The 16151-nt window shown below is 39.6% G+C and overlaps 1 protein-coding gene and 1 long non-coding RNA gene across 2 annotated transcripts in view; both read left to right on the top strand.

The window, feature by feature from the left end:
- Positions 1-16151, top strand: part of Barx2 (BARX homeobox 2) — a 74726-nt gene that overhangs the window by 16118 nt on the left and 42457 nt on the right. The window lies entirely within an intron of this gene.
- Positions 407-15105, top strand: LOC123459391. The gene is made up of 3 exons (XR_006636287.1): positions 407-416; positions 6124-6126; positions 15067-15105. It is a non-coding gene; the product is annotated as an uncharacterized LOC123459391 (long non-coding RNA).

Raw genomic sequence — 16151 nt, 5'->3', positions numbered from 1 at the left:
TTAAAGATGCTAAGTACAGAAAAATATTGAATTTGGAGGCTTGGCTTAAAAACTTTCTAAGGGAAAGAAAAGATGACAGAAAACCTTGTTGCAACTGGACTACTGACATAAGGGCTGGCTGCCTTCTGCTGCCCAGGCCCAGAAATTTTAATTTTAATTGACTGATACACTTGGCTAAAAATATTGAACTGAGAGATTTAAGATTTTAAGTTAGAAAACATAAAATTACAAACACTAAGACTGGTTTTAGATTACTGAAACTGCTATTGTCAAATACATTAACAATCTTAAGGAAATGGCCCAACAGCTTTATATTAAAGGAATAGAGAGTATGCCTGAGGAAAGACTGATAGAAATACAAATTCTTTTTAAAAGAGTTGACTGAAAAAAAAAACCCAACAACTCTGTTCTTCAAGGTTATGATTTATTTCATCCCTAAATTAAGAATATGGATGTGGGGCCAGAGAGATGGGTTAGAGGCTAATTTGCTTGTCTGAAAAGCCCAAGGACCCAGGTTGAATTTCCCAGGACCCACATAAGCCAGATGCATAAGAGGGCACATGCATCTCGAGTTTGTTTGTAGTGGCTGGATACACTGGCATGCCTATTCTCTCTCTCTCTCTCTCTCTCTACCTGCCTCTCTCTCACATACTTTCTCTCTAAAAATGGACAAAAAAAAATATAGCTGTGTCCTACACACCTGATATTGGTTTCTAAAACATTAAAAACAAATGTAAATGTGGTCATAAAGCACACACAATCCCAGAAGCTGCTGCTGAGATGTAGCATACAGACAGGCTGTGATGACCCTGAGGTTGACAAAGCCATTAAAAGATGGACTGTGGTTTCCATGGAGACCAAAAGATGTTTTGGAAATACCAGATCTGTGCAAGGACTACCATAGAGGCTGTTGGCTAAGAACAGAAATTTTCCCTGGCTACTCAGCCCAGCTGGAGGGTCAACATTGGAAAATCTAGATACTGTCAGACTCTGGTTATATTGGACTTAAACTATAGAAGTTTGATGTATGCTTGATGGTTATTGAGTTTGTATTGTCCTAGCCTCTCCTTACTATGCCTTATAATGTTTACTCTGTGTTTTGTATGTTAAAAGTGTATAATTTGTTTTTACAGGACTCACAGCTAAGAGACCATCTTAAATCTCAGATAAGACTTAAGATTTTAGAATTATCTTAAGTTGGTAAAGATTGTGGAGACCTTTAAATTTGGACTAAACACAATATATGATGTGAAATGGTATTAAATCTTTTAGGGGCCTGGGGCAGAATGTGGTAGTTTAAATAAATGGCCCCCCAAATATTTAGGATTTTATTAAAGTTTGTAATTTCGATCTTCCACCTGGCGAGAGGAAGTGTCACTAGGTGGATCTTAGGGACTAGCCCTAAGGTGTGGCAGTGGATTTGGAATTCCAGTCTAAAGATATGTAAAGTGTTTCAGTTCTGCCTGAAGTTCTGTAGTGTGCTTATTTGCTTTTTGGTGTGGCTTTTGGGTTTTTGGCTGTGGCTTTTCTGTCTTTGCTTGGATCTGTGAAAGTGGGCCAGCTTCATTTGCCATTATGGAACTTCCCCTCCATCTTCAATAAATCTCTTCCTCCATAACTGTGGCTGGTTTAGAAGTTCATCTCAATACCCAAAGAGAAGGAAGCACATATGTATGTATACACACATTTCTGATCTGATTTGAATTTTATTATTTAATTTTTAATCTCTAAGATATATCAAACCATCCCTAAAATGATTAGGACATCTTTCTTTTTTACTTTAGAGCACTGAAATTCTCACATAGTTGAAGTCATAGGGTATGTGTTTCAGTCCACATTTTCAAATTGAATAAAAGATGGGACATTGTTCCATGTCCTCTCTGGTAGAACTTGGGCTTAGTGTACACACAACCCTGGATTCATCTGCACACACATAAATACTCAGTAGATAAAAATACTGATAAAATACAAGTAGAATGTGCAGAGTAACAGTCAACTAAACACAAATTGGCCCCTACCCAGCTTAGAAAAAAAGAATATTTCTTCTAAGGTTGCCTGATGCTGTCCCCATTAGAGGTCACCAGTGTCCCCTCTCTCTGTTCTGCCTTCCTCTGTCATCCTGATGCTTATCTCCCTTAGCCATGCATTGTTCTGCTCTCCTTTCAAACATCATAGCATTATGGTCATGCATCTTAGATACTTGCTTTCTCACACAGCATTGTGTTTCTACGGTTCTCATTGGCTGTGGTGTGTGGCTGTACCATTCACTTTTGCAACCACACAACACAGAGTGTAAATATACCAGTCTACTTCTCCAGCCTGTTGATGGGCTTTGAGATTGTTTCCAGTTTTTCTTATTATAGATATTGTTGATTTAAACCTTCTTGTTAAAAAAAATTCCAACTAATAATTGGAAGACATTTAAATGAAATAGCTTTTCCTATATTTTAGCTATTATGATTTCTGTTCTTTTTATGAATATATGCAGTTTTACTTTTGGACACAATTTTCCTGTAAAAAATTTAAAAGTTGTGTTATGGGTTAAATTTTTCCATAATTAAACAATTTTCTAAATTGAATCAAAGAAGTTATTGTAAAACATCACTGAAAAGTAAGTCTTTAATGATAAGGATGTTTATAAATCATTTCAAAAACAAATAAATTTAAAAATATTAAATAATTTTGGCAGAATATAAGGACCTTCTTCAAAAACCAAACAATAAATAAGTTTTATCATGCAGAAAATCTTTATTGCATTGATAAAAATCATTTCTGTCCCACTCATTTATTTATAAACTGGAAAAGAAATTTTCTTTTTTTCCATACATTTCAGTTTTAAAACTATGCTCTAAGAGCACTTAAAAATAATTTACAGTTAGGCAAAAGCACTGAGATATCCATTTTACTTTTTCTTTTTTTGTAGACTGTGAAGAAAAGCAAAACTCAGACTAATAAAAATCACTTAATCAACATCCCAGAGTCCTGCTATACCCTTTAAATAGAGAGCCTTTAAACTAGTACTATGAGTCTGCTATTACCCACAAGTTATTCTTTATTATAATTGTTTTTGCTTCATTACAATTTAATATCATTTGAAAAACAAAGTCATACTAGAGCAGTCTCTGACAGTTTAAGGTATGAAATTAAAATGGCTTTTCTCCACTGTTGTCTGTCAGGAGCCTGGTGTGGTCATGCTTAGCTCCCATGGTCAGCTTTCTGGTATTTATTGTATTCCCAGTGCCTTCAAACTTTCCTGTTACTGCTCAAGGCCAGTGCTGAGCTTGAAGGAGCCTGTTGTTATGTCAACAAATACTGGCACAGGTGTCTCTAGCCAGTTTGTCACCCACTGTCCTAGGCTTTTCCTCTTAAGGAAGTGGGTGGCTTTGCAAAAACGAACTTCATGAGGCCACTTGGATGAGACAGGGTTACTGTAAAGCGAGGGCTGCACGTTTAGGGCTGGGTGTGTGGCTTTTCATGTTCTGGCAGTCCCCTGCATCTCACTGTCACACCCCTTAGGGCCACATCGGTCCTCTGCCTATGCCCCATCCTGAAATAGCCCCATGGTTCAGCATGGAAGATATTCACTCCTCTAATCCCTGGGAGGTGGTGTGCTTTGCTCTTGCCAGGGAGTGGGCTTTTCCTTTCTTCTCTTAAGGAGGAATTTCCATGTGTCTCAACATCTGTTTAGATAAAAACATAATAAGAACACAGAGGATTGGAACCTGCCCTGCCAACTCAGTTTCCAGCTCCGCCACACACTTGGTAAACCAGGCAAGCTTCCCAAAGCTCTAGGCCAGTTCCTTTCCTTCCTCAGCTTGGACATAGGTGCATGTGAGGGCTTGCTGTTGACACAGCTAATCGCTGCTCTTCTATGGACAGAACATTACCGTTTTGGCATAAACTCTTTAAAATGCCATGCATCTTCTTTTCTTTTGGTTTTCATTTTCACATAGGAAAGCCAGAGAACATGTCCTACAAATCGCTAGATTCCTACACATTGAGGACACCCTCTGCGTCCTCAGTGCACCATATTAATGGCCTTGTTTGCCTCTACAGGACTCTGAGCTTCCTGCAAGCAAAGGCTGTGCCGTTTCCTTCAGCTGTATCTAGCACGTATTGTGTGTTTTGGCATGCAGATGTTAAAGCATTTTTTTAAATCTTAAAATATTTTTATTTATTTATTTATTTGAGGGAGAAGAGAGAGAGAGAGAGAGAGAGAGAGAGAGAGAGAGAGAAAATGGGCATGCCAGGGCCTGGTAGCCACTGCAAACACGAACTCCAGACACATGTGCATCTGACTTATGTGTTTTTGTTTTGTTTTGTTTTGTTTTTCAAGGGAGAATTTCACTCTAATCCAGGCGGACCTGGAATTTACTATGTAGTCTCAGGGTGGACTTGAACTCACTGCAATCCCCAATTCCCTTACCTCTGCCCCCTGAGTCCCAAGTGCTGGGATTAAAGGTGTGTGTGACTTTTTTTTTTTTTTTTTTTTTGATTTTTTGAGGTAAGGTCTTACTCTAGCTCACACTGACCTGGATGTCACTATGTAGTCGTAGGCTGGCCTCGAACTCATGGTGATCCTCCTACCTCTGCCTCCCAAGTGCTGGGATTAAAGGTGTGCACCACCATGACTGGCTTTTATGCAACTGTTTCTGAGGAGTCCAACCTGGGTCCTCAGGGTTCACAGGCAAGTGCTTTAACCACTAAGCCATCTCTCCAGCCTAAGGAAATTTTGTTGTTGTTGTTGACAGGCTCAGTCCCCAGTCCTGAAGGCGTGGTTTGAATCCTTACTAACCTGTTCGCAATTATCTCTGCCTGCCCATCTTTGACCTTACTTTTCTTACTGTACACAACTTGTTTTTACGATGCTTTAGCCTTCCCCTGCTTCTTCTGTACAAGTGACTTCTCTCCTGCCTCGGGGACCACCTGACTTACACATGCAGCTTTGATTTGCTGCTATTCTCAACTTTTTTTTTTTTGTCTAAATACTTATAATATGCAGCTAGTCAGAAATACATATTATCCAGAATGATCTGTGTCAGCTTGAAGACTCAGAATTTAAGGCCTTATTTTTAGATAGCAAACTGTTGGTTATGTTTAGAGAAGAATCTTATTTAAGTTCATTTTGATTATATTTCATTGTGAGGAATAATAGTTCATTTCAATTTAATCCACAAGACTAAAGTGTAACCTATTTGGCGGGGGCTGGGGCAAAACGGCAGCTGTTAACTAGCACATAGCAACTCTTCACAACAGCTTAAACATGACAAAGGCATTGGAGCAACGGGATATACTGGGATTTGATGAGGATACTGAGAGCTGTGGGACTTGGGATTTGAATTTACAGTTGTAGATGATGCCTATGCCTTCGAAGACTGAAACCCTTGAGCATTTACCTAGAGATTGCCTGGAAGAAAGGCCTGTGCACATGTGGGACTATGTTCTGTTCTTGTTCTTCATCTGTGCCTTTAAGTTATGCATCCATAAGGAGGGCCCAGGAGTTTCTAACACCTTAATGTCTCATAAACTTAATAAGAGACTTGCAAAGCCTTTTAAAACTTTCAGAGAGAAAATCCCAAGAAGCTGAAAATAGTCACCTAATATGCATAACTTCTATTAAGCACTTTTTTTTTTTCAAGATAGGGTCTCACTCCAGCCTATTCTGACCTGGAATTCACTAGGTAGTCTCAGGGTGGCCTCAAAATCATGGTGATCCTCCGACTTCTGCCTCCCAAGTGCTGGGATTAAAGGCATGTGCCACCATGCATGGCTTAAACACAGTTTTTTTTTTTTTTTTTTTAAAGAGAAAACCTGGTCTATGCTAACATAATGGAAAATTCCCTGAGTATGCTCTTCATATTATTTAAGAGTACTGACCCATTTGGACATAAAACTATTGGTGAACTCACTTGCCTCTTTTAGTGCATTGGAAATTGTATAAGTGTTGCAGGATTTCTAAAATGAAGTCATATTTTAAACAAGTTTATAATGCATGTTTTCAAACCTGTGTAAACTCAGCTTAGCAGTTGTAGAGATAGGCTCAGTTTACACTCTCTTAGTAAATGGTGTGTGTTTCTGTGACTTCATAAATTTATGTTTTTCTTTTTGACCTAGATGCTTCAGTGTGTCAGGATATTTTCTATATCTATTGATGAACTAAGAGCTTGCATTGTACCAGGAATAGACAGGATGACCACACTGAGCTTAATTCTACTTTGTAGTGAGCCCCGAGAGTGACATGGATAGATAGGTTGTTCCTCTTTTAATTTGTTTCTGTCTTGAATACACATAGCAGTCTGCTGGTTGACATGTTTGAGATTCTTTAGCATTAGATGAAAAACTCAGGAAAATGCAAAATATAATTCTGTACAAAATTTTATATGTCCTAAGCATGGTCGATAAACATTTGTGGATTTTGGGGGAGGGGGGTTAAATGCACCATCTATAGGAAAGTATTAGTATTCCAATTGTAGCAGAGGAATAAACAACACTGCATCATTGTTGTTCACATTGGAAATTTTAGAGCTTCCCAATTGGATATTTTTGACTCTGATTCATACATCAGTTGATTAGTCAAGTCCATCAGAATTCTGCATGGAGGACAGAAGATGTGTTAGTTCTCTTCCATAGAGCACAGCTTAACACAACTGGGCAAAGCTGAGTGTGTGTTTAGTTCCTGTGCCATCACTGCAGCATAATGACTTTTGTCACACAATGGTAGTCCCACAAGATTATATTTCCTAGTGGCACTGTAGCCATCTTAGTTTGCGTAAGTATACTGTATGCTGTTTGCATAGCAAGGAACCAACTGTTTGCAATGTAGTAATGAGAGAAAAGACCTGTTAAACTGTATACCTGCTTGTACTCAAAAGATTGGTGAAAACTTGTTCTTCTGTAATACTGTTGTGCAAAGAAAACTTTTCTGGGCTGATTTATCTCTTTAAGCTACCACTGTGGACTGCAGTTCTGCTGTAGAGATACTTCAAAGAGAGGAGAAGCATGACCATTCTTCTCAGTATTGCATCTGTATCTCACCTCAGCTCTGTAGGCTCTCCAGGGGTGTAGTTAGTAGCTCATTATTTGGACAACTGTCCTAATGTGAAGATTTTCGTGTTGACCAGAGGGCAAAGTGGGATGGCAAGTGGCTTGGAGAGCCAACAAGTTTGACTAAGCCAGCTGCTTTTCCTCCTGCACATAGAGAAGTATCTCTAATTAGAGCCATGTACTTTGAAAGCTGGAAGGTGCTTTGGACTTACCTTATAAGCATTTTCATTTGGTAGAAGAGAATAAGAAATTTAGGTAAGTTTCAAAAGCATGCATCCAAAGCTAGCACTCTGCAAGGTTTGGGAAGCAGCTAAAAGATAAATTTTGCATGCAGCATTTCCTGAATAGTAGAGGAATACAGGCACACTAGAATCAGTTCAAATGCTCTACAGAGCACTGTCAAAGCTCTGTGGGAGCCTAGAGGAAGGGATTCACCTATCTGTGCAGGAAGAGGCCACTAAATGTTTACTGGATGAGAAAACCTGAGCTTAATCTTAAAGGATGAATGAAAATTAGCCAAAGGAATGAGATTTCTAGGGTTAGGCTGGAGACATACCGAGGAGAGTTAAAAAAATGTGACCATTGGTGGAGTGGCTTGAAATAGCATATGCATTTGGGAACCATGGACAAGTCAATGCCAATAGAATGTAAAGTGTAATGAACAAGTGCCCAGGGTATGGTAAGGTTAGAAAGAAGGGGCCATTCTTCAGAGACTTTATTCTGTAAGCTCTGGGAAACCACAAAATGGGTTTAAAGAAGGGGAAAACAAAGCTAGATTTGCATTTGGGGAGAACCATTGTGGAAGATGACCTTGACAAGGACAAGTCAGATGGTGAGAGAACCCATTAGGGGGCACTTTTTTCATGCAGGCAAGAGATGAGGAGCTAGAGTAGTGGTAGAAGTGGGTCAAAGACAAAACCCTGAAGAATCCCAGCATTTATAGGCAGGGGAAAATTAGGAGCCTGAGCAAAACCCTAGCTAGAGAGGCAAGAGAGAAATCAGAAGTGTCAAGAAGACAATTTTAAAAGGAATGAAGTATTGATGGCATTAGATACACCTGAGGGATGTAGTGGGTAAAGACTGAAATGTCCAGAGAAGCAGTACTTAGAACTGTGGTCCATGCCACTGCACTAGCAGCTCTGGGAGCTTGGAAACAATGCAAACTCATACCCTGCACTTGAAGACATCAACTGGATCTAGAACTGGCTGTTGATGATCTTGACATATCATTTTCATTAGAATGGTTGGGGCAGAATCAGCATTATTGAAAATTTAGGAGTTGGTAGAAATTGAGAAGGTTGAAATAATATAGTCTTTAGAAACTAAGGCAGAGAAAAAAAATTGATAGAGATGGATATAAGTTAATAGCACCTGATATTTTAAAGGCTTTCTCCAGCCTTCTTTTTATATATTTATTTATTTATGAGAGGGAAAGATAGATAGAGAGAGAGAGAGAGAGAGAGAGGGAGAATGGGCACACCAGGGCCTCTGGCCACTGCAAACAAACTCTAGATGCCCCCTTGTATATCTGGCTTATGTGGGTCCTGGAGAATCGAACTAGGATCCTTTGGGTTTTCAGGCAAATGCCTTAACCACTAAGCTATCTCTCCAGCCCTGATTTTGGTTTTAAGGAAACTAGAGACATTGAAGTTCATGAAAAAGTTGAATATTGTATAGAAGTGTGCTCAGATGGGTTGAAATCAAGATTATAATAAGATGTCTTTATTTATTTAGATTTAAAAAATATTTCAGGCTTCAATGATTTGATCTTGTAGTTTCTATATTTAAGAAGAAGTTAGGGCTGGAGAGATGATTTAGTGGTTAAGACGCTTGTATGTGAAGTCTAAGGACCCAGGTTTGATTCCCCAGTACTCACATAAACCAGATGTACAAGGTGGAGCATGCTTCTGAAGTTCCTTTGCAGTGGCTGGAGGCTCTGGCATGCCCTTTCTCTCTCTCAAATAAATAAATATAATATGAGAAAGAAGAATTTTATTGGTTACAGATTGACATATGCTATGTAAAGACAACAAAAGAAAGAGAAACTAAGTCTAACCAGGAGTATATACACAGTAGTTAACCCAAGTTTAATCCATTTGACCAAAATTATCCAGGACCCTTTGTATGTCAAGGTTTGCTGTAAGTATAATGAGCCTTTAAAAAAAATAAAGGACCATTTCTGGCAGTATGGTTTTTTTTTTTTTTTTTTAAAGACAAGGCAGATAGGCAGAAGATGTAAATACCTTTACACAGAAGTGTAAGAACACAGGCTGGAGAGATGGCTTAGTGGTTCAGTTGCTTGCCTGCAAAGCCAGAGGACCTCAATTTGATTCCCCAGAATCCACATAAACTGGATTACAAGGTGGCACATGTATCTGGAGTTTGTTTGCATTGGCTGGAGGCACTGGTGCTCTTATTCTCTCTCTCTTTCTTTCTTTCTCTCTGCCTCTTTCCCCCTCTCAAATAAATAAATAAATAAAAAAGAAGCATAGGAACACATGTGAATCATTACAGTGGGGTCAGCATGAAGGGACTGCTGCTGTGCAGTGACAAAGCTCTTCTTGGAGGTCTGGCTCTGTCTGGAGGTTGCTTTGAGAGACATCGGTGTATGCTGGTTACAGCTCTAGCACAGACCTTGCTTGCAGTCTTAGTCTTAGTGTGCTGGCTTGGACAAATTGCTTAGACACTCTGAGTGTTTGCTTCTTCATTTCTAAAACAGGCATGTTAATGCCTATTGCTTAGGATTGCTATGGTGATAAATCAGCAAGTGTGTATAGAGACTGTCAAATGTGCCACACTAGTACCTAAACATGGTGGTGCCCAGCAGCTGTCTGAATGAGTGAAAGTAAGGATTAGTACATGACTAGGCAGTCATTTAATACTGGAATGTTACAACTTCCCCAGTTCTGAAGAAGGGCTAATAATAGTGTTATTTATAGCATTTTGAAAAGAGAAAAGTGAGTTATTTATAAAGAACTCTTCTTTTATGAAATGAAATGTTTTAGTAATTGAAGGGATAAGTTCACTGTGTTTAAAGGGCTGGTTGACTTCCTTTTCCTTTTCCCAGTTGGTTCCTACAGGAGAAAGTAGTCTTCAGTCAACATCTGCAGATTAAATGCCTAAAGTATGTAAATCACCATGGTATGAGTGTAGGGGACTCTAGACAGCCACCACAAGAGACCTATGTAGTCAAGTCCTTGTCCTCAAAGAGCTGAAGGTCTAGGAGAATGACATTCCAGGGAGAAGGGTTAGGCCAGGTGAGAGCCAGGCACTAGCAGTAAATGTCTTGCAGGGAATGCTGCACAGCCCCTCTCTAAGCAAATGCGTCTTTGGAAGGAGGTGCTCAGTCCTTCCTTGCTCACAGTTCAGTGCTGTGTAGAGATACCAGTGCAAATGGCTTACACAGTTTCTAGGTTTCCTGGTCAGAAGTTGTATTCATAGCAGTTATTTACTTAGAAGTGCTAGCTTCCTCTCTACTATCTCTTGCCTACAAAATAGATGGTGGATAAAGCGGAAGTGAGGACAATGTGGCAAGCTTTCTTTTTATCTTGGAAAATGGGGATCCTTATGTTGGATCACAGCAGAAAGTTGATGTGAAATGTGGAAGCTACTCTAGATGGACTCCCAGCTTATCCGTGGAGTTGCTCCAATTTCTTAGCCTCCGTTCTGGGACCATCATCTCAACATGTCCTACCCTCTTTACCACAGTCCTCACTCAGCACTCTGAGAGAGTTTCTATACCAGTAGAATGGCACCAGGCATGTTCTGCTTCCTCACCTCATGGTTGTTTTATGATTAGCATTTAACTGACTAGCATTTCCCATGGTAGATGGCAGGTGGAATTTCCAAAGAGTGGATGAGAATACAGTGACTTAGTTGTCACTTTGCTTTTTGCTGAAATAGCCCTTGGTCACTTCAGTGGCAATCAAGTTTGCATCAAATAGCAGTGCATCCTTCTCTGAGCCCCAGAAAGGCCAGCAGGTGTAAGGGCAGCACTAGAACAAAGTTCAGGGTCCTGAATCAGAAACCCACTCTCTGTCATGATTGGATTAAAGACTCTAGAGCTAATTCAGTATCCATTTCACCCTGAAATTTCCCTAAGGGAGAACTTTAGGACACAAAGTTACACAGGCTGCCACATAGCCTTTTGTTGTTACAACGTTGATTGCTATGGCAGTTGTTATAGTCTGAAACAAACCCCCGACAGCTTGGAAAGGGCAGTGAGGGCTGCCACAGACTGGCATGGTGAAAAAGACACCATTCATAGCTCATAAGGAAGGGCATGCCTGTGTCCTGTGCCAACCAAAATGGTGCTCAAAATAAATGTCAACCTAGAGTCTTGCTTCAGGTGATTAGAGTCAATTAAAAGGGTGACATGGTAGAGATGAGAAAGAAAACACAGAGGGTATCACTTTATTCCTCTTGGCCCAAGAGAAAAATAAAGCAAGTGTTTGCCATTTGTCTATTATCCAGGTCCACTTCCAAATGGCTGGATAACCTTTTGCTTGCCAATTGACCTTTCCAAGCCCTTTTACATGTTTCACCTCATTCCCTTTGGTTCATAAAGTAGTGTGTTGCTACATGCTCTGACATAGTCATATTATCTTAACAAGCCTGGTGAGAAATGCTTTTCCTCCTTTGAGTGCTTCGATGTTGTTCTGTGGCTCACTCCCAAGACGACACAAAGCCTGTCCATTTGGTATGAGCTGTGAAAGGAGGACCCCAACAGGTGCCATACAAACCTGCTGGGAGCTGAGCTGAGGGCCGCAGTGTCGTTTTGATCTTTGCTCACTTGGAAGGCTGGAGTAGAACACTCTCACAGGCTAGTTAGGGGACTCTTTGATCTCACAGTGCCTAATAGGCAGAACTCTCTCCTCTGTTTCTTCTAAGGACGAAAATAAACAGACAAGCTGAGTTTGTGAACAGCTGCATAAACAATGCAACCTGGAAGTATGCAAACAATATATGGGTTATATATACATTCACGCATGTATCCTCTTGATCTGTCTTTTGCATCCTTGGAACCCTTGCTTGATGTGAGAGAGATTTCCACCTAAAGCAGTGAAATCAGTCTCTTCATGATCTGAGGAGTTGAGGGCCTCACAGCATTTGGGCAGCACCATTTTTTTTTCCACCTGGGCATGGATATTTCTGAGACATTCTAGCTACAGAGGGCTGGTGACTTTCAGTGGTTTCACTTAAGATTTTTGTTTTTTGCCTTTATAGTAGAGCAGAAGTGTACCCGTAAAGTCAGTCTGTTCTTCACTTTTGATAATAGTATTCAATAAATAACAGATATTCAACACTTTATTACAAAATGGCTTTGTGACAGATGGTTTTGCTCAAGCATAAGCTTTGTGTATTAAATGCATCTTTGATTTGTAGTATTTTCAACTCCCAGTGATTTCATTGGGGCACAATCCCACTGTAAGTTAATGAACATCTTAGTCAGCTCTCCTTAAAGTGCCAAAAGCAGGCCACCCATACTCGAGGTAGCTCACTTGAGTTGCTTTTCTCCCATTCACATACTAACCAGGCCTGACTGAGAGGGGGAGAGATGAGATCAGGTGCATTCAGTCTCCTCAGCAGAAAGCCATAGACTTTTGTGTCGCTTTTGTGGCAGAGGTGAGGAAGTTATACTTGGATGATAGAAGCTTCAAGGCCAAACCTAAACATCTTTCACCTTCCATCCAAGGGACTCTTCTTTTTGACATCTTCATTTATTTGATGGTGCCACCATTTGCTTCCTCATACAGACAAGAGGCTGTGGAGTATTCTTTGTTTTCTCCTTCACTCCTCACTGCTCCTTAGTCTCCATAAGCCATGCAGGTTTTCTTTGTTATTTATCTCATCAGTGATACTTTTAGTTCAGGCCATTCTTTCCAGGGCTAGGATAACCATTTCCTAATGGATTATCTACCTTGACAATGAATGATGATAGATAAAATTTGATTGTTTGGAGGAACACATGATAGGATGGCTCAGGAATATCCTTTAGGTTCTCAGGAAAACATAGAAGAAACTGTGACTTTCAAAATGAGCTCAAACATTCATTTAGAAATTGGATGTCTGGATTTAAACACTGGTCTCCATGCAACTCCCACAATTCCCCCCCACAACCTATTTGGTATGTGTTTGTATTTGAACCTAAAATATGATGTCTCCTTTGCCTGGAATGCATGTATGCCTTGTTGGCCAGTCAAAATCATCTGTTTTTTCAGAGTCCAGTGCAGTTGGCATCTTCTTATCAGGACAGTGCAGGCAGAAGTTTTCATTTCCTTTACTGGACATCTCTGGAACATTTGCCATCCTTTATTTTGCATTTAACCAGCTGCCTTGCTTTATAAGTCCCTACATACATTGTGTTTCCATTTTCTTAATAGATTGTGAATTCCTAGACAAGAGCTATTTTGCTCAACACCATTTCTTACCTGAAGAGCATAGAATAGTGACTTTCATGTAAGAACTCTATAAATAAATATTTAATGAAAGCAAATGGGTGTGATGCCTGTAATTTTATCACTCAGGAGGCCGAGGCAGGAGGATTGCTGTGAGCTCAAAGCCAGTCTTCATTAATAAGGACTACATAAATCTCATTCTCATAATAATCCTATGGCATAGTGTTTAGTTTTGTCTTCATTTTAGTTTAGAAAAGCAGAGTATAAAGTGGTTAATTTCTTCAGGGCTACACAGAGAGTGGCAGAGAGTGAACTCAAATTCAGGTCTGCTTGACTTCAGAACTGTGTTTGTACAGGTGAGGTGCACTGTCCTCATGTGACCTATGTGATATCACACAGGTGATAAAGCACAGTTGCTGCTCTGGGAAGCCCTCAGGTTAGTGAGGGATTGGGACCTGCAAACACCAGCTTTCATTGAGCTGCAGGTTGTGTAGGAGAGGGACAGCTGTAAAGGACTTGAGGACGTTTGGGGGTAAGGACACTGCATGACACCCTGCCAGGATCAGTGAACTGATCTGAGAAGTGACCTTGAATAGTGGGCGCACAGCTTTTCTGTGTGCCGGGCTATCGAGGCTCAACACCAACCCATACGTAAACTTCCCTTCTTATGGTCTTAGCTTAGGGAAACCTGCTTTTCTTAGCGACAATGACCTTCAGTTTTGGTCACATAACATGCAGACCAGTAGTGGTGTTGATGATGATAGTCTGAAAGACCATAGGAGAGGTTAAAGAAGTAGAGTCTGCAGAATTTCTTTTTTTAAAATTTATTTTATTTTATTTTATTTTAATTTTTAATTAATTAATTAATTTTTAAAATTTTAAAATTTTTATTAACATTTTCCATGATTATAAAAATATCCCATGGTAATTCCCTCCCTCCCCACCCCCACACTTTCCCCTTTGAAATTCCATTCTCCATCATATTACCTCCCCATTACAATCATTGAGTATTGTATATATGTAAGTTCAGAATTTCTTTTAAAATCAGGTTTAGCAGGGCATGGTAGCTTACACCTTTAATCCCAGCATATGAGAGGTAAGAACATTATTGCAAGTTCAAGGCCAGTTTGAGACTATATAGTGAATTCCAGGTTAGCCTGGGCTGGAGCAAGATCTTACTTTGAACAAACAAACAAACAAACAAAACAATAATGATCATGATCAGGTTTAAAAGAATGCAATAATGAGTTTCCTATGTTTTTAAGTCATAGCCTGTGGACTAAAACCAAGGAAGTACTAAGTGGAAATCTCATGACAAAACCCAATTTTGGTCTACAAAAAGCATATTCTTGGCTTTTCTCTGTACAATCTGGGCTTTTCCCTATGTCCCAGTTGTAGACGCCCTGAGTCCTAGAGCTTATAGGTTGAGGCATGAGAAATCACTTAGTGCAACCATCCACATGCTGTATGAAGTCACTGCCTCTGCTTGTATACAGTTGGTGGGAAGGAGGACCCCAGCTTATCCTCCTGTGCAGTCATATTAAACAAAACTTCAGCTATCTTCACAGAACATATCTGATAAAGCTAATCCAAGTGTCTATTTTGTAGATAATCTATTTCTTAGGAGCGAAAGTTGTCTTTCTTTACTCTCAATAAAACTGAGCTATTGGTTCTCCGGAGAGAGTGGCATCTTGGGCTTTTTCTGTCTTTTGTAAAGTGATTTCTGCCTGGTTTATTATCCAGTTAACTTCAGTGAACTTTTTAGAGTTGCCATTATAAAGAAAACAACTTATGAGAGGGGTTTTGTAATAGAAAAACTAGGATCTTTATTCAAAACTTGGAAACTGGAAGCAGGCAACTTGAAGTTAATGCTCTGCCTGGAGTTGTTAGGATGTCTCCAGCCTCCTGAGCCAAGCAGCACACTGCTCTTGATTAGCTCATGTGTAGTTGGGTTCTCTTCATTGAACCTGAGGACTGGGGTTTGTTTTTTCTTTCCTTATTATTTTTTGGGGGTGGATTTTTTTAAATTTTTAGTCACAGCTTTGAATATGTTGCCTAGAGACTTAGTTATTACCCTGTCTGTGGCTTTGTGGGAAAATGTAACTAGACAATTTGTTAGGTTTCAATTAAAAAAAAAAAAAAAACACTTAGAAAAAAGAAAGAGTTGATGGAAATACTTTTTCTCTTTCTAGAAAAATTTTAGGTAAAAATATATTTTAAAAGGAATAATAAGACAAGGGTGAGGCCCATAATGTTCCCTGGAAGTTAATTCATCTAACTATGGGAGAGGGGTCACTGAGCACATTGTAGGTCTTATAATACTTGACTCAGCCTGTGTGACCTGACTCCTGCCTCTCTCAACTCCCGTGTGTTCATCCACTTTCTCTTTGCATGTGTGTATATATGTATGTGTATGCATGTTTGTGTATGAGGAGGAGCATGTGCATGCATATGTGCGTGTGTGTGTTTAAGCCAGAAGGACAACTTTGTTATTTCTTAGACACTTCCCACCTTTTCTGAGACAGGGTCTCTTTACTTCCTTGTTGATGTTCCTACTGTATACTATGCTAGTCTGTGCTTGAAATTCTTTACAAATACTGTTCCCCTATCTAGACAGTCTTTCTCTAGTTAGGTCTTTTAAATCATCAATTTTTATTTCTAAAAAATGTTATATTTTTTTCTCTTTAGAGACTCTATCTTAGCCTCTCC

This window comes from Jaculus jaculus, chromosome 3, assembly GCF_020740685.1.
Source record: "Jaculus jaculus isolate mJacJac1 chromosome 3, mJacJac1.mat.Y.cur, whole genome shotgun sequence".
Taxonomy (NCBI): Eukaryota; Metazoa; Chordata; class Mammalia; order Rodentia; family Dipodidae; genus Jaculus; species Jaculus jaculus.
The sequence above is the reverse complement of the archived record's forward strand: the minus strand, read 5'-3'. Positions and strand labels throughout refer to the sequence as shown.